The 11,818-nt window shown below is 41.7% G+C and overlaps 1 long non-coding RNA gene across 1 annotated transcript; it reads left to right on the forward strand.

Moving 5' to 3' along the window:
* The first annotated feature begins 4,907 nt into the window (after positions 1 to 4,907).
* Positions 4,908 to 8,568, forward strand: LOC128809066 (uncharacterized). The gene is made up of 3 exons (XR_008437595.1): positions 4,908 to 5,025; positions 5,465 to 5,757; positions 7,143 to 8,568. It is a non-coding gene; the product is annotated as an uncharacterized LOC128809066 (long non-coding RNA).
* Positions 8,569 to 11,818: the final 3,250 nt, after the last annotated feature.

Below are 11,818 nucleotides of genomic sequence, written 5' to 3' on the forward strand. Positions count from 1 at the left end.
CTCATGAAGTGGAACCTCCTTTCTGGACTCCAGCCTAGAAACCACCAGCATCAATCTCATATTTATAGAAGAACTGCATTCTTTGGGAATATCTTCTGAACCTTAGATCAGGAGTTTAAGATGTTGCAGTGGGATTTTCAAAAGCCCTCTTTGGAAGCTGTGCTGGGCCAGTGCAGAGCAGTTTTGTAAAGCCCAGGGTAAGTTCTGAGCCATGCTGCCCTCCTACCTGCACGTGTTTACTGAGGTTGCACTGAGCATTTTGCCTAATCTTGCATGTATGCAAACACTGTAAAATCAGGTTCAGTCTGATTGTGGCTGGGTATGTGTTTTGTAAAAGTGAGGCCATGAGGAGAGAGATCAGGGAGAAATATTAATTGAGAAAGAGGAAGGCAGGAAGATTAGGGAAAAACAAAGAGGTGGGAGCTATATGAAAGAGCAAAACAAAGATAGAGAAAAACTGTTAATTAACAATATTATCTATATGAAGTATAAGAGTCCAGCCAGCACCAGTGTTATGAGATACACCAGATCTTATACAAACTATATGATACAGCAAAAGAGTCTTTTGCTGTAATGTAAAATATAAAATTTTATGATATTGTTAATGTGGGGGGGGGCCTTCAAGCATCACTGAACAAAACCCAGCAGCTCTCTGCCAGGAAGATTTCTGGGATTTGAATCCCAAATAGGATTCGTTGCCACAAAGCCAAAGTGCTGCAGGTCCAATCACTGGGATGGGCAGGCTGAGTGCCTGCCAGCTCAGAAAGAAAAGTGAATTTTCTTCCCAAGAGTGTAAGGATGCGTGAACTTCTAGCAAGGTAAGCTGAGGAAATTCACATGGAGAAGAAATCTCCCTGTGAAGATGAGCTGAGGAAGGATTTTTAGCAATGTGCACTGATGAGTCATTGCAACTTCTATTAATATAATTGGCACATATGTAAATAAATTCACATGTGCTCCTCTGGAAAGTTAGCTTATGAGATCAGTCAGCAAAAATAAACCAAGAAATGCAGTTTCATAGAAACAGTGACCCATGGCATTATTTTCCAGGTATTTTGGAAAGAAAAGGAACTACTTGGTCCTTTGCAGTGGAACAAATGGCCACGTATCTCAGGAATTCTCTTTTAGCCCTTCACAGGTATTTGCACATGGTTCCATAGAATAGTTTGCTGAAGAAATGTGTGCATTCTCTGATTTCTTAAAGACAACCTATGGTGTGTAGATCCGTGGCCAGGTCTGGGAAAGGAAATCAGTACAGCACCCTGGGCTGAGCTTCAATACCCATCGAGGACCTGCCCATGTTCACCAGGAGCTGCACGAAGCCCCTTCCTGTTCCAGGCAGTGTTACACATCAGCACCAAAATTTAGGGCTGCCTTCCCCCCGACACTCTTTTAAAAATGTGAAACCTGCTGCCTATTATGCCCTTAGCCACCCATTCATAGTTCAGACACCCTTGAGTCCAACATTGTACAAGAAGAACTTTGTATTTTCTGAAAAAAGCTGCTGCTGCTCTTAGGGTGGAACTTTCTAGACTTATGGGTTATCCTAATAAAACCCAGGAATGTTTTAAAGGCAGTAGCATTAGAGACCACCAACTATTTTATTGTTCAAGCCTAAAAGAAAAATCTGTTATACCTGGGATTGACCCTGTAGCTGTTTCTTTGAGCAGGCTCCTTAGAAAAGTGGAAGGGCTGAATTTTTACAAGGGCATTAATGCATTATTTTAGATTGCATGAGTCTGGATATTTACACACAACCATACAGTAAGCACATGAGAAAATCAACTGGATTTGGCCCCACCACACCTCCTTTTTAACACAGAATACAGAAGAAAAAATATAAACAGTGAGGACCAAATCTTGCCTGTTCAGCATGGCTACTATTTTTACTTTTCTAGAGGGCTGTGTGTTCTGTCCTCATCAGTGTAACATGTGAGCAAAACATATCTAAAATACATAAAAAAAATCCCATGCATCCTTCCTCACACTCTTCCCATGAAACAGACCACAGCTAATAAACAAACAGGGAATTCTGCAGGTTGATAACTGGGTCACCTAAAACAGAAAACCTGAAACAGCTCAAGGTGGCTCAGTGACAATTTCCATTGACTTAAATGGACTGACTGTGTCTGGTGGATCTGGGTTTCCTGTGCCTAAGGCTGTATAAGAAGGTATCAGGTAATGAGTTGAGTTCTCTTGAGAGCCAAATCCCATAATTTATTTCAACTCTTGTCCTTCTGAATGTAATAAAACAGGTGATGTGAAAGCAACCTGTGGTCCATGCTTCGTCCTAAGCATGTGGCTTTTAATTTTTGGAAATATTGATGGCATAGATGGTTTGCATATGGTACCTTAAATTAGATTCAGTGATCCAAATGTCTCATCTGGAGTCCTAGATGGTCACATGGCTATGAGGAATTTCTTCCACTAGCCATAGCCTTTGCCATTAATTTCAGTTTGGTGGTCACTGTGTTAATATTTAATAACATATTAATAATATTTAATAATAATTATGATGATAATAATATTTAATATTAATATACCATGAAGCATTGTCTGTGGAGGATGTGAACATCTAATGCAAGTTTTCAGGGACAAAGATTTAATTATCCAGGCTCTTGCCTTCTCAAAACAGCAATGTCCACTGTCTCTCTATGCAGGGTGAATATGCAATTGGGAAGATCTGAGCCTCGCCATAAAACTCATGTAGCCCTGACACTTGAGATGCAGGGCCAGGTTGTCCAACTCCCAGACAAAGAACTGTTGCTCAAAATACATGGAGGGAACCTGGATCCCCACATGGAACCTCATTTACACCTACCAGTCCCCAGCAGTATTTGTGCTGTCTGCTGATAGGGAAGGCTCCAGGAACTGCTCTGAAAGAAGGCCTACAGCTGGCTCCTTGCCTTGCTAGTTTAGAGGGAAATTCCTGCCAATGTGGCTGTTTTTAAGTTATACTTCAAATAACATAAAAAAAAAAAAATTGAAAGTGTTGAATACATTTTGGCATTATCTTAAATTTGACTTAAATTATAATGAAATACTTGACATGGGATTACCTCTTAAAACATCCTTGCTTGATTCCACTTCTAGCTAAGAGGGAAGAAAATCAGACACAAAGAAACAGCGATTGAGAGGCAGAGATTTAAAAATCAGCTGCTGTGCTCAGTCCAATATATTCCCTGACCTACCCATACGTTTATACTCCTGCTCACACACAGACAGAATTAATTCATCCCAAGATGCAATTGTGCATCTGTTTTATATATTTGACCAGTCACTTCAGAAATATTTTTAACTTGTGGGGAGCATTTACAAGTGTAAGAGCAGGAAAGGTGACAAATAAAGGTGAGAGTATACATTTTCCAGACAAGAACAAGGAGACATAACAACTATGGACAAAAATCTACTTCTCTGTGATCCATCCTGTACGTAATCCCCAGCAGGGATTCAGTGATTTCACCTGGAAAGTATTGAGAGGTTGTAAGGAAATCCTGCTTATTACCAGGCATAGGTAGCAGTCAGGTTTTCTGTATCCACAGCTGCAGTAGCACAAATTTCTGCTGCTTGGATTGAAGGTAATCTCAAGATGCTGTGTAAATCAGGCCAGCTGCTATTAGCTGCACATCCAAACTAGCACATGACAACGTGAAGTAGTAGACAGGAATGTACAAGGCAGGATAAATTCTGAATAAAGGACCCTGTGACCTTCCAGACAAGCTTTTTGTTTCCCCAGGTGAACCTCTGCCTTCATTCCTACTAATGAATTCTGAATCTTCCTACTAAAAATCAAAGGTGGTGTCCTCCCTCTGGCAGCAGTTAGGTCTTAAAAAGTTTCCTGACTTAATTTGCCCTCACATAAATGCAAGTTGAAGGTTTGTGTCTGATCTGAGCCCCTGGTCTTTTCCAGTTTCTTAAGCTGACAGGGATTTCTCTTCCCTTCTAATCCGAGGATCCCCACTGACAGGGCTGCAGGAGAGGAAAGGAGGCTGGCCACACAATGCTGGAAAGCAAACTACCTCCAGCTTCCTCCAAATCCCCTTCCCAGTCCCTGAGGAATGCATTCAGGAGGCCAAATGTCTCAGGAAGCAGCTGCCACACTAAATACTTCTAGCTGGGGGCTAGACCTGAGATGGTGGGAAAGCTGAACTGGTTTGGGAAATGTTGGTGAAAGCCCCCAAAACCAGCTCAGCAGAGAGCTGCCCCCCAGCTCGTGTTTCAGTGGCAAGGAGGAGATAAGAACCCCCCTCACAGTGCAGAGGCAGGGGGCTTTTAGCACTTGATATGTCAAATCTTGTTTAGGGTAGATAAGCAAAATCACAGTGCTTCCCCTCTTTGGAACTGGGATTTTTTTTCCCTCCTCCTGAAGGATGACAGTCCATTTTATGCAGTATACCTAAGGAGGCAATGTCAGGAAAAGACATCTGCAGTCATGCATTTGAGAATTGTGGAGGTACAGGGGGATTTAAAGCATGCTGTAGACTCTGAGATTGTGTTCTGGTACTCATCCCAGCATGGACAGTGTGTGTGTGTTACAAGAGAAGAAAAGCTGATTGCAGTCGTGGCTTGCTGAACTTCATTTTTAATGTCCTTGGTTAGTGCAAGTGCAAATGTTGGCCTGAAAAAGGCAACAAAAAGCCTTGATTCAGCATATTTATACCAAAACTAGCTTATTCTCCAGATACCAGAATTTTCTTTGGAAATAAGATTTATCCTTTGTTTTTCACATTTCTTTGGATAGATGATCTGACTTGGGAGGATCGTCATCACTTTTATTTTTTTTGGAACATAAATTCTTGTAAAAAACCCTGTATCTCTGTTTCAGAGAGAAACTTCAACAAATCATTTTTTGAGAAGGGGATGAAATCTTTCCAAGTTCTAATACTCCTAATTCCTGAAGTGTTTTAGGAGGAGCAGACCTGCTGTCTGCAGTGTGTTGCAGGCAAGACCGACCTCTGCAGGACAAAGTAGGGCAAGTCTGAAGAAAATTAGGCTGGATGTATCTTGTAGTGGTACCACTAAAAAGTAAGTGTTCTCCCATTTTTTAGAGGAAGTCTTTCCTCCTTCCTGTTTTCTTGAGTCAAACTCATAGTGTGAGTTTACAGGAAGGTGCAGGTGAAGTTTTTGTGTGAGCTCCAGCCCTCCCCAAAGGTTTCCTCTGCTCCCACTGATGCACAGAATGGCTGTGAAGGGTAATAAATTCTTGCCACTAGTTCTGTTCAGGGTGAGAAACTCCTTGCAAAGTGCTTGTCGGGGCCTAGGACACTTTGCTATGAATTTTAAAAGTTACACAGTGGTGGAATTCAGCCTAACACTGAAAAGGGGATTAACATTTTTCCAAGACCCCTAGGACCAAACTGAGATGGGAAGACAGGATGTGTGTGATGTGTGTGGCAGACTGGGGAGTGTTTCTCCTGCTACATGCTGAAATTTAGTTTAAATATTTTTTTTTTTTTTCTTTTAGGCGCTCTGGATGAAAAAGTTGCCTTTACTGTTTTAATGGCCGTTCTGGTTCTTTTCCTTCTAATTACTTGCCAGCACCAGAGCATATTGTTCTTGTAGTCATCACTGCAGATTCTTTGGAGACCCCAAAACAGCTGAACAAAAGCTCCTAAGCTTAACAATTTGCTCAGTGAGCAGTGGAACTTGTGAATCCAGGCTTCCTGTGCCCCTGCAGTGTGGGTGCTTTGGTGGCCAATAACACAAATGTCTCTGAAAGTGGCTGCACACGTGGGCTCTCTGGTGGCTGATAAAAAGGTGAGCTCACACTGTGGTTCTCCTCCTCTGAGGAGTCTCTCCCCTTTCCTGAGGCCTGATGGGAGAAGCAGGAGCTCAGTGTTTGAGTCCTCAGCCCTGCTGTAAGGTTGGGTGGAGATTTGGTGGCCAGACAGATTTAAGAGCTGCACAGGGAGAGAACAGCAAAGGCTGATGAACACATGTGCACACATGGAGTGATTTGGTGGATTTGATTTAACTGCCCCCTGAAAAACCCAGCACCCCTCACCTTCTGTTCTCCCTGCAGGAGCATTGCTCCTCTAGGTGTTGGTGGCACAGGTAACTTCATAGCTGGGTGGTGAACTGATCACACCTAAAAATGTGTGAAGGATTGGGTCTTAGGTTTGGGTTAATAAGACTTCATGGCTTACCCTTTTTTTCAGCCAGCACCATTCTCTCCTCTGCTTTGCTGTACAAACCCTTCCTGCAGAGGCAGGGTTGGAGTGAGGGGGTGCAAATATTTTGTCTTTACATTGGCAGCACCTGGTTTAAATGCACACTGAAGCACAGGCACAGACACCAGGAGAACACAACTCTTCTTTCTTAAGAAAATAGACCTAAAAATATATATTAAAAAAAAAGTGGTGGGTTTGATACCTAGCAGAGGAAGAATAAACATAAAACCAATGGTCAAAACATGAAGATTTGTTTTTCCAGTGACTCTGACTTACACAGAGAGATATTTCTTTTTGCAAGGATAACAAAGGGAGCAGACAGAGCAAAGGGGTTTTGCAGCTACACCAGACTCTCAAACATAGATCCAAGCATAAGAATTTTGACAAAAATTTCAAACTACCATGTAAAAATAGCAGTGGGGAAGTCATGGCAAGAATACAACAACCTTGAGGAGGTAATCACACTAAAAGTGCTGCCTAAGGATGCTTAAACCTCCATCAGTTGATATTGGATGTTGTTCCATGGAGGATGCAGGGTTTCTATGAACACTCAACAGCTTTACTACATGTCTAACTTGCTTTTCTTTAGATTTTTGGGCCCTCCTTCCTTTTTAAAAATGACATAATAGCATAACTGAAATTCTGTCTCAGATCTAGGTGGATTGCATGTCATGCTTCTGGTTATGGGAATGTCAGGGAAAAGTCCTGTGCTTGTGTAATGCAGGAGATCTAATTTGGTTTTCACTATGATTCCTTCTGGCCTAAAAAAACCTGTGAATGTATCACTGACTGGGTTTTGGATACTGAAAACACCCCAGGTTTTTGTTGAAGTGGAGCTTTTGAGATTTGTTTTCTAAGTGCTGGAAAGTTCTCAAATTTCAGGTGTATTTTGTACATGGAAGAGCCTTGGTTGCTGCTTCTTTTGTGATGCAGTGGTAATCTTAACTTCTGTTCCAATTAATTGTTTTTCAGAGCCACACCTGGCAACAAAGGCAGACTGATTCTGGTTTGGATGTCCTGTTTCTGGAACTCTGCAGAGTTTTAGGACTTGCCTCTTGAATGGCCAGGCAGATCTTAAGTCCTTGCTATTATTTCTTCTTCACTATCCCTCTTGCTGTCTGTTATTGTTCTTGCTCTTGCCATTGCTGAAGCTGCATGACCTGGAAGAGCAAGACAAGCTCTCTCCCCCAAAGGTCTGCTTGTTTCCACTTCACATTATATTCATGTTATGGCCATCAGCACATTGCATTCGTGCTCCTACATCTGCACTGTGCCATGGGAGGTAGCTAAGAAAGAACTTGTGCACAAAATACTATTTTGGGAAGAAGTTTTACTTCAGGTAGAACAAAAATGACAAAATCTGAGCACACGTATTTCCCCTTCCATAGGCATTATTCTGGAGTTAGAAATCAGGAAAGCCAACAGTGCTGTGGTTGGTGATCTGATGACACCTGCCCTGCCATAACCAATGCAATGGAGGAACACAGCAGTGCAATGGCCACCATTACCTACAATATTCCTCATATTCCTGCTTTATCCTTTTACTTAAAATTTAATTACAGTCTTAGTTACTATTCTGTAGTCTCTGTGCTGCAGAAACACACTGGAATTGATAAAAATGCCTATATTTTTTGACCAAGGCAAACTACTTAAGTAATTGATTTGGAGCAGGATTTTGTTTGATTATACCCCAGTCACAGGACTCTTGAGCTGCTTCAGTTCCCTGCTTGCTTCCAGGAGGCTTTCATTTTCAATAAGGTCAGTCTCTGCTGCCCAGCCATCTGGCTTTGAGCTCTTCAGCATTTTCCTCCTAATCCCCTTCTTATGCAAGCCCAGAATAAAGGAGTTTCTTCCAGCTCTAGATTAAGTAGTAGCTGGATTTTTCTCTCCAGGTTGCCAAAACTGCCACAGTTCATCACAGGAAACAGTCCAGCTCCACATTCTGACCTGCTGGACCTTGGTTGAGGTATTTGGCCTGCAGGTCCTACTGCAGGAGGAGTGTGTGGGGGAAAATGAAATTACATCTGCAAAGTTGATCACAGAAATCGAAGTTTGCTTTGCTGAAGACACAGAACTTTTGCTATTTCATCAGAAAGTTTAAACCAGAACTACTGAAATGTCTCTAGGTGGAAGTGGCTACAGTGCAGTCATCTGCACTGTGCTAATATTCTGCATTTCTTTACAGTCCATGGAGGGAAAGGCATATGGAGATTGTGATTTATCTCATTCAAGATGTCTGAAGTAATTCACATCAGCTCGACCTCGAAGTGATGTAGCTCATCTTCAGTCTCTCCAGCAATTAAAGGGAGCTTTAAGTGGTTACAAAGCAGACCTCTAAGTGCAAAATCCTTTCTAAGTCCTTAGAGAATTAAGATGTCTTGAAAGTCTGAACTTTGTTGGTTTCAGGATTGTATTTCTTTCACCAGGTTCAGGCTGAGCTCTACATGCTATGAGCATCTTAGGGCGACTGTAAAAATCAGGTGTTGGAGCTGTGACATTATTACCATAAGCTGTAGCTCAGAAATGCCTCCAGATCAGCTGAAATGTGCTTTCCATCAACACCAGGCAGGGACAAGTCTCTTTCCCTTCCTTTCTGTCTGCAGGGAGGGCAAAGGGGAGCAAACCATGTCTTTTGCAATTCAAAACTGAACAGTCTCCACTTGTGTCAGTGCTCCCAAATGACTTTCTTGTAGTACAGTGGGATCTCATGGAACAGAGGATATTGTTTCCCACACATCTGTCTTTTTCAAACCCACGTCACCACAACAGCAAGCACTTGGTTTTAGTGACCTCCTGTGCCCATATTTGTGTCTCATTGTGGAGGGAAAGGATTTTCCTCCCTTAGCAGGTGAACGTCTAGGTGGTGTCTCATATTCCATCTCCTCAGAGGCAAGGCCAGCAGAACAGGCATCAGGAAGGCAGCAGACTTCAGGCCTCAGGAGAATGAGCCAATGTTATTAAAACTGTGCTTTTTTCCCCCCTTTGCAACATTATTTTTCAGCCTGTGGTCTGTGTGCCTCTGGGAGTCTGTAGAATACTCCAAGAGGTCCATGAAAAACAGCTAACAGGAGCAAGCCTATTGTCAGTAGGTTTAAATTCCCTATGCAAGGATACATACCTCTTTTGGAGGAAAAAAAAAAATAGGCAGCTTGTAAATTGAAAACTGTTGAAAACTGCAGCTCTGCAATGTTCCAAGAAATAATTTTTCTGAACACTTCGATGGTGAGGGGTCGGAGGGTGAATTATTCTATCCTGGTTAGCAGTCGCTTTAATAATAATTTTATTATTTTGTACAAACAGGAGAGGCTGAAAATTTCCTACCTCTGAATATCCTGTAGTGCAGGAATTAGGAAAATCTCTGGGAAGGTGAGAGGCTTGAATTGAGCAGGGAAAAATGTTGAAAGCTTAGCACATGTGTGGGGAAAGTTCCTTTCTCTATACTGGATAGCAACATAAAAGCAACACCTTTCCACACATCTCCCTTCTCAGTGTTTTGTGCTGTGTGGACTCTCTTAAATGCTTCCTTGTGGCTGAGCAGTTGGGGTGGCTGTACATGTGCTCAGTGGTGGGGTGGTGTCCTGGAAGAAGAGGCTGTGAGTGTGGATGTCACATTTTATCTTCTTTTCTTCTGCCAAGGTCGGGATTAAATGCTCGAGATAGAATTTCTTGTTCTTGTATGTTTATTAATTCTTATCTCTGTTACAATCTCACAAACCCTGAGTTCTACAGCATTTCACTTACAAACTACAAAATGGAGCCCCGTCTCTCTCTCTACAAGGCCTTTGAAAGATAAACTGTCCAATGAAGAAATGACACCTAAATTATTTTTACTTTTAACCCAATAACCAACCACCCGTGCCCCACAATGAGGACTTTTTTATCCCATTACACAAAACCACCCAAATCCATGGAGAAGAAGGTGAAGAAGAAGGATCAGCCTCCACCTTAAGACTTCCATTTTGCTTTGTATATATTACTGTATTCTAAAACCTTAAACTCTTTAAGTTTTCCACCGTGTGATATTACACACTTCTATTCAAACTCCACACCCACAATCCCAGTTCTGTCATTCCATTTTGGAAGCCTTCTCCACAGCCTCAGGTCAAATGCAGTGTTCTCTTGGGGGTCAGTGCCTGTCAGCACAGAAAGTCTGAAATTCTCAGCATCCAGGGCTCCAACAGGTGGAAGTCTAGAGGTGCAGCTCCTCTGGCACTGCGCCCCTGGTGCTGGAAGCCTGTGTTTGTGGGCTCAGCACCAAAAGGTGCTTTAAGATTCAGCCTTTTGTGGCTCACTCAAGGCCACAGGAGGTTCTTGGCAAAGGAAGGGCGTGAGCTCAAGTTCAACAAATACAACACCAGTACCTTGGCCACAGGGCTGAGATGTCTCTGTTAACACAGGAGTAGAAGTGATCAGATTAAGCATGAGCAAGAGATGCTCTTTCCCCCCAGAGAAATTTAAACCAGCACATGGCATTGCTACCAGCAAGGAAGTTGTGCCAAGGGGGATGACAAAGCCCAGTGCTGGATGTGGAAAGTAGAGGTGTGGTGCAGAAAGAAATGTAAGGTTGGATTTACAAATCAGGGACGGGTTACAAAGAGGGTCACTGCTGCTCCTTGATTTCCACACACAGCTCACAGCATTCTAACGAGAGACAAGGATGGGTACATGCCTCTAGTAGAAATGACACTCAGTTTAAAGAAATGGATCAGCTTAAAGGAATAAACAGCTTTTTACTCCTCCAAAGAGCTGTAATTGAAATCAAGACAATCTACTACTTCCTGAGGGCTTTGTCATACTCTTCAGATACCCTGAAGATCCATAATTGGATTTTTACCATAGACAAGCATTGAGAAACATGTTTCTTATTTAGGTTGTTCATGTGCTTTTTTTCTTCCCTCTTAGTCAAGAGAATTTCTGTGGACACGAATGGGAACAGGAAGGGAATTTGTCACGTGAGGAAAGGCAAACTTCCCAAAGTCCACAGAACTCAAAACTATTAACCTATTTTGGGCATTTAGAAAACAAAATGTTTATCCTCACAAACTTGTTTTGCCTCACAAACTTGTAATTTAAACTCATTTTCCCTCCCATGCCATTTAAGCAGATTACATTTCAAAACCAAACAGATTTTCTAGGGAGCCTGCTTATGTATTAAAGAAGGCTGACAAAAGCAAAGCAGCCACAGATCAGATCCTACAGAAAGGACTTCTGTATGCTCTATGAGGATATTTTCTAATATTTCTTCTGTTGGAAAGCAATTTAGATTTTTTTTTGTATTACATTAATATTATGTATTACATAAATTCAAGAATACAGATTAAATAATTATAAATTTGTATTTGTTACATTTATTGCTTGTATTTATTTGTATTTTTGTTTGTATGTATTAAATCCACTGAAGCTTCTGTTTTTTCCTCTGCCTTTCAGTTTATTGTGTCTCTGTCCACTTCTCCCAGCAGTGCATGTCTTAGTGAGAGGTTATGCTTTGTTTAGAAAACATGAATCCAATAATATGAAGAATAACTTTCAAACCTAATTTATTGATGGCTCTGTCAAAGAAATTGGAAAATTTGGAAAATTTGGAAAATTTCAAACTTTAAGGTCAAACCAGCTGAGAAAGCAAATATGTAAATATTAAATCTTGGAAG

This window comes from Vidua macroura, chromosome 6 (genome assembly GCF_024509145.1).
Source record: "Vidua macroura isolate BioBank_ID:100142 chromosome 6, ASM2450914v1, whole genome shotgun sequence".
Taxonomy (NCBI): domain Eukaryota; kingdom Metazoa; phylum Chordata; class Aves; order Passeriformes; family Viduidae; genus Vidua; species Vidua macroura.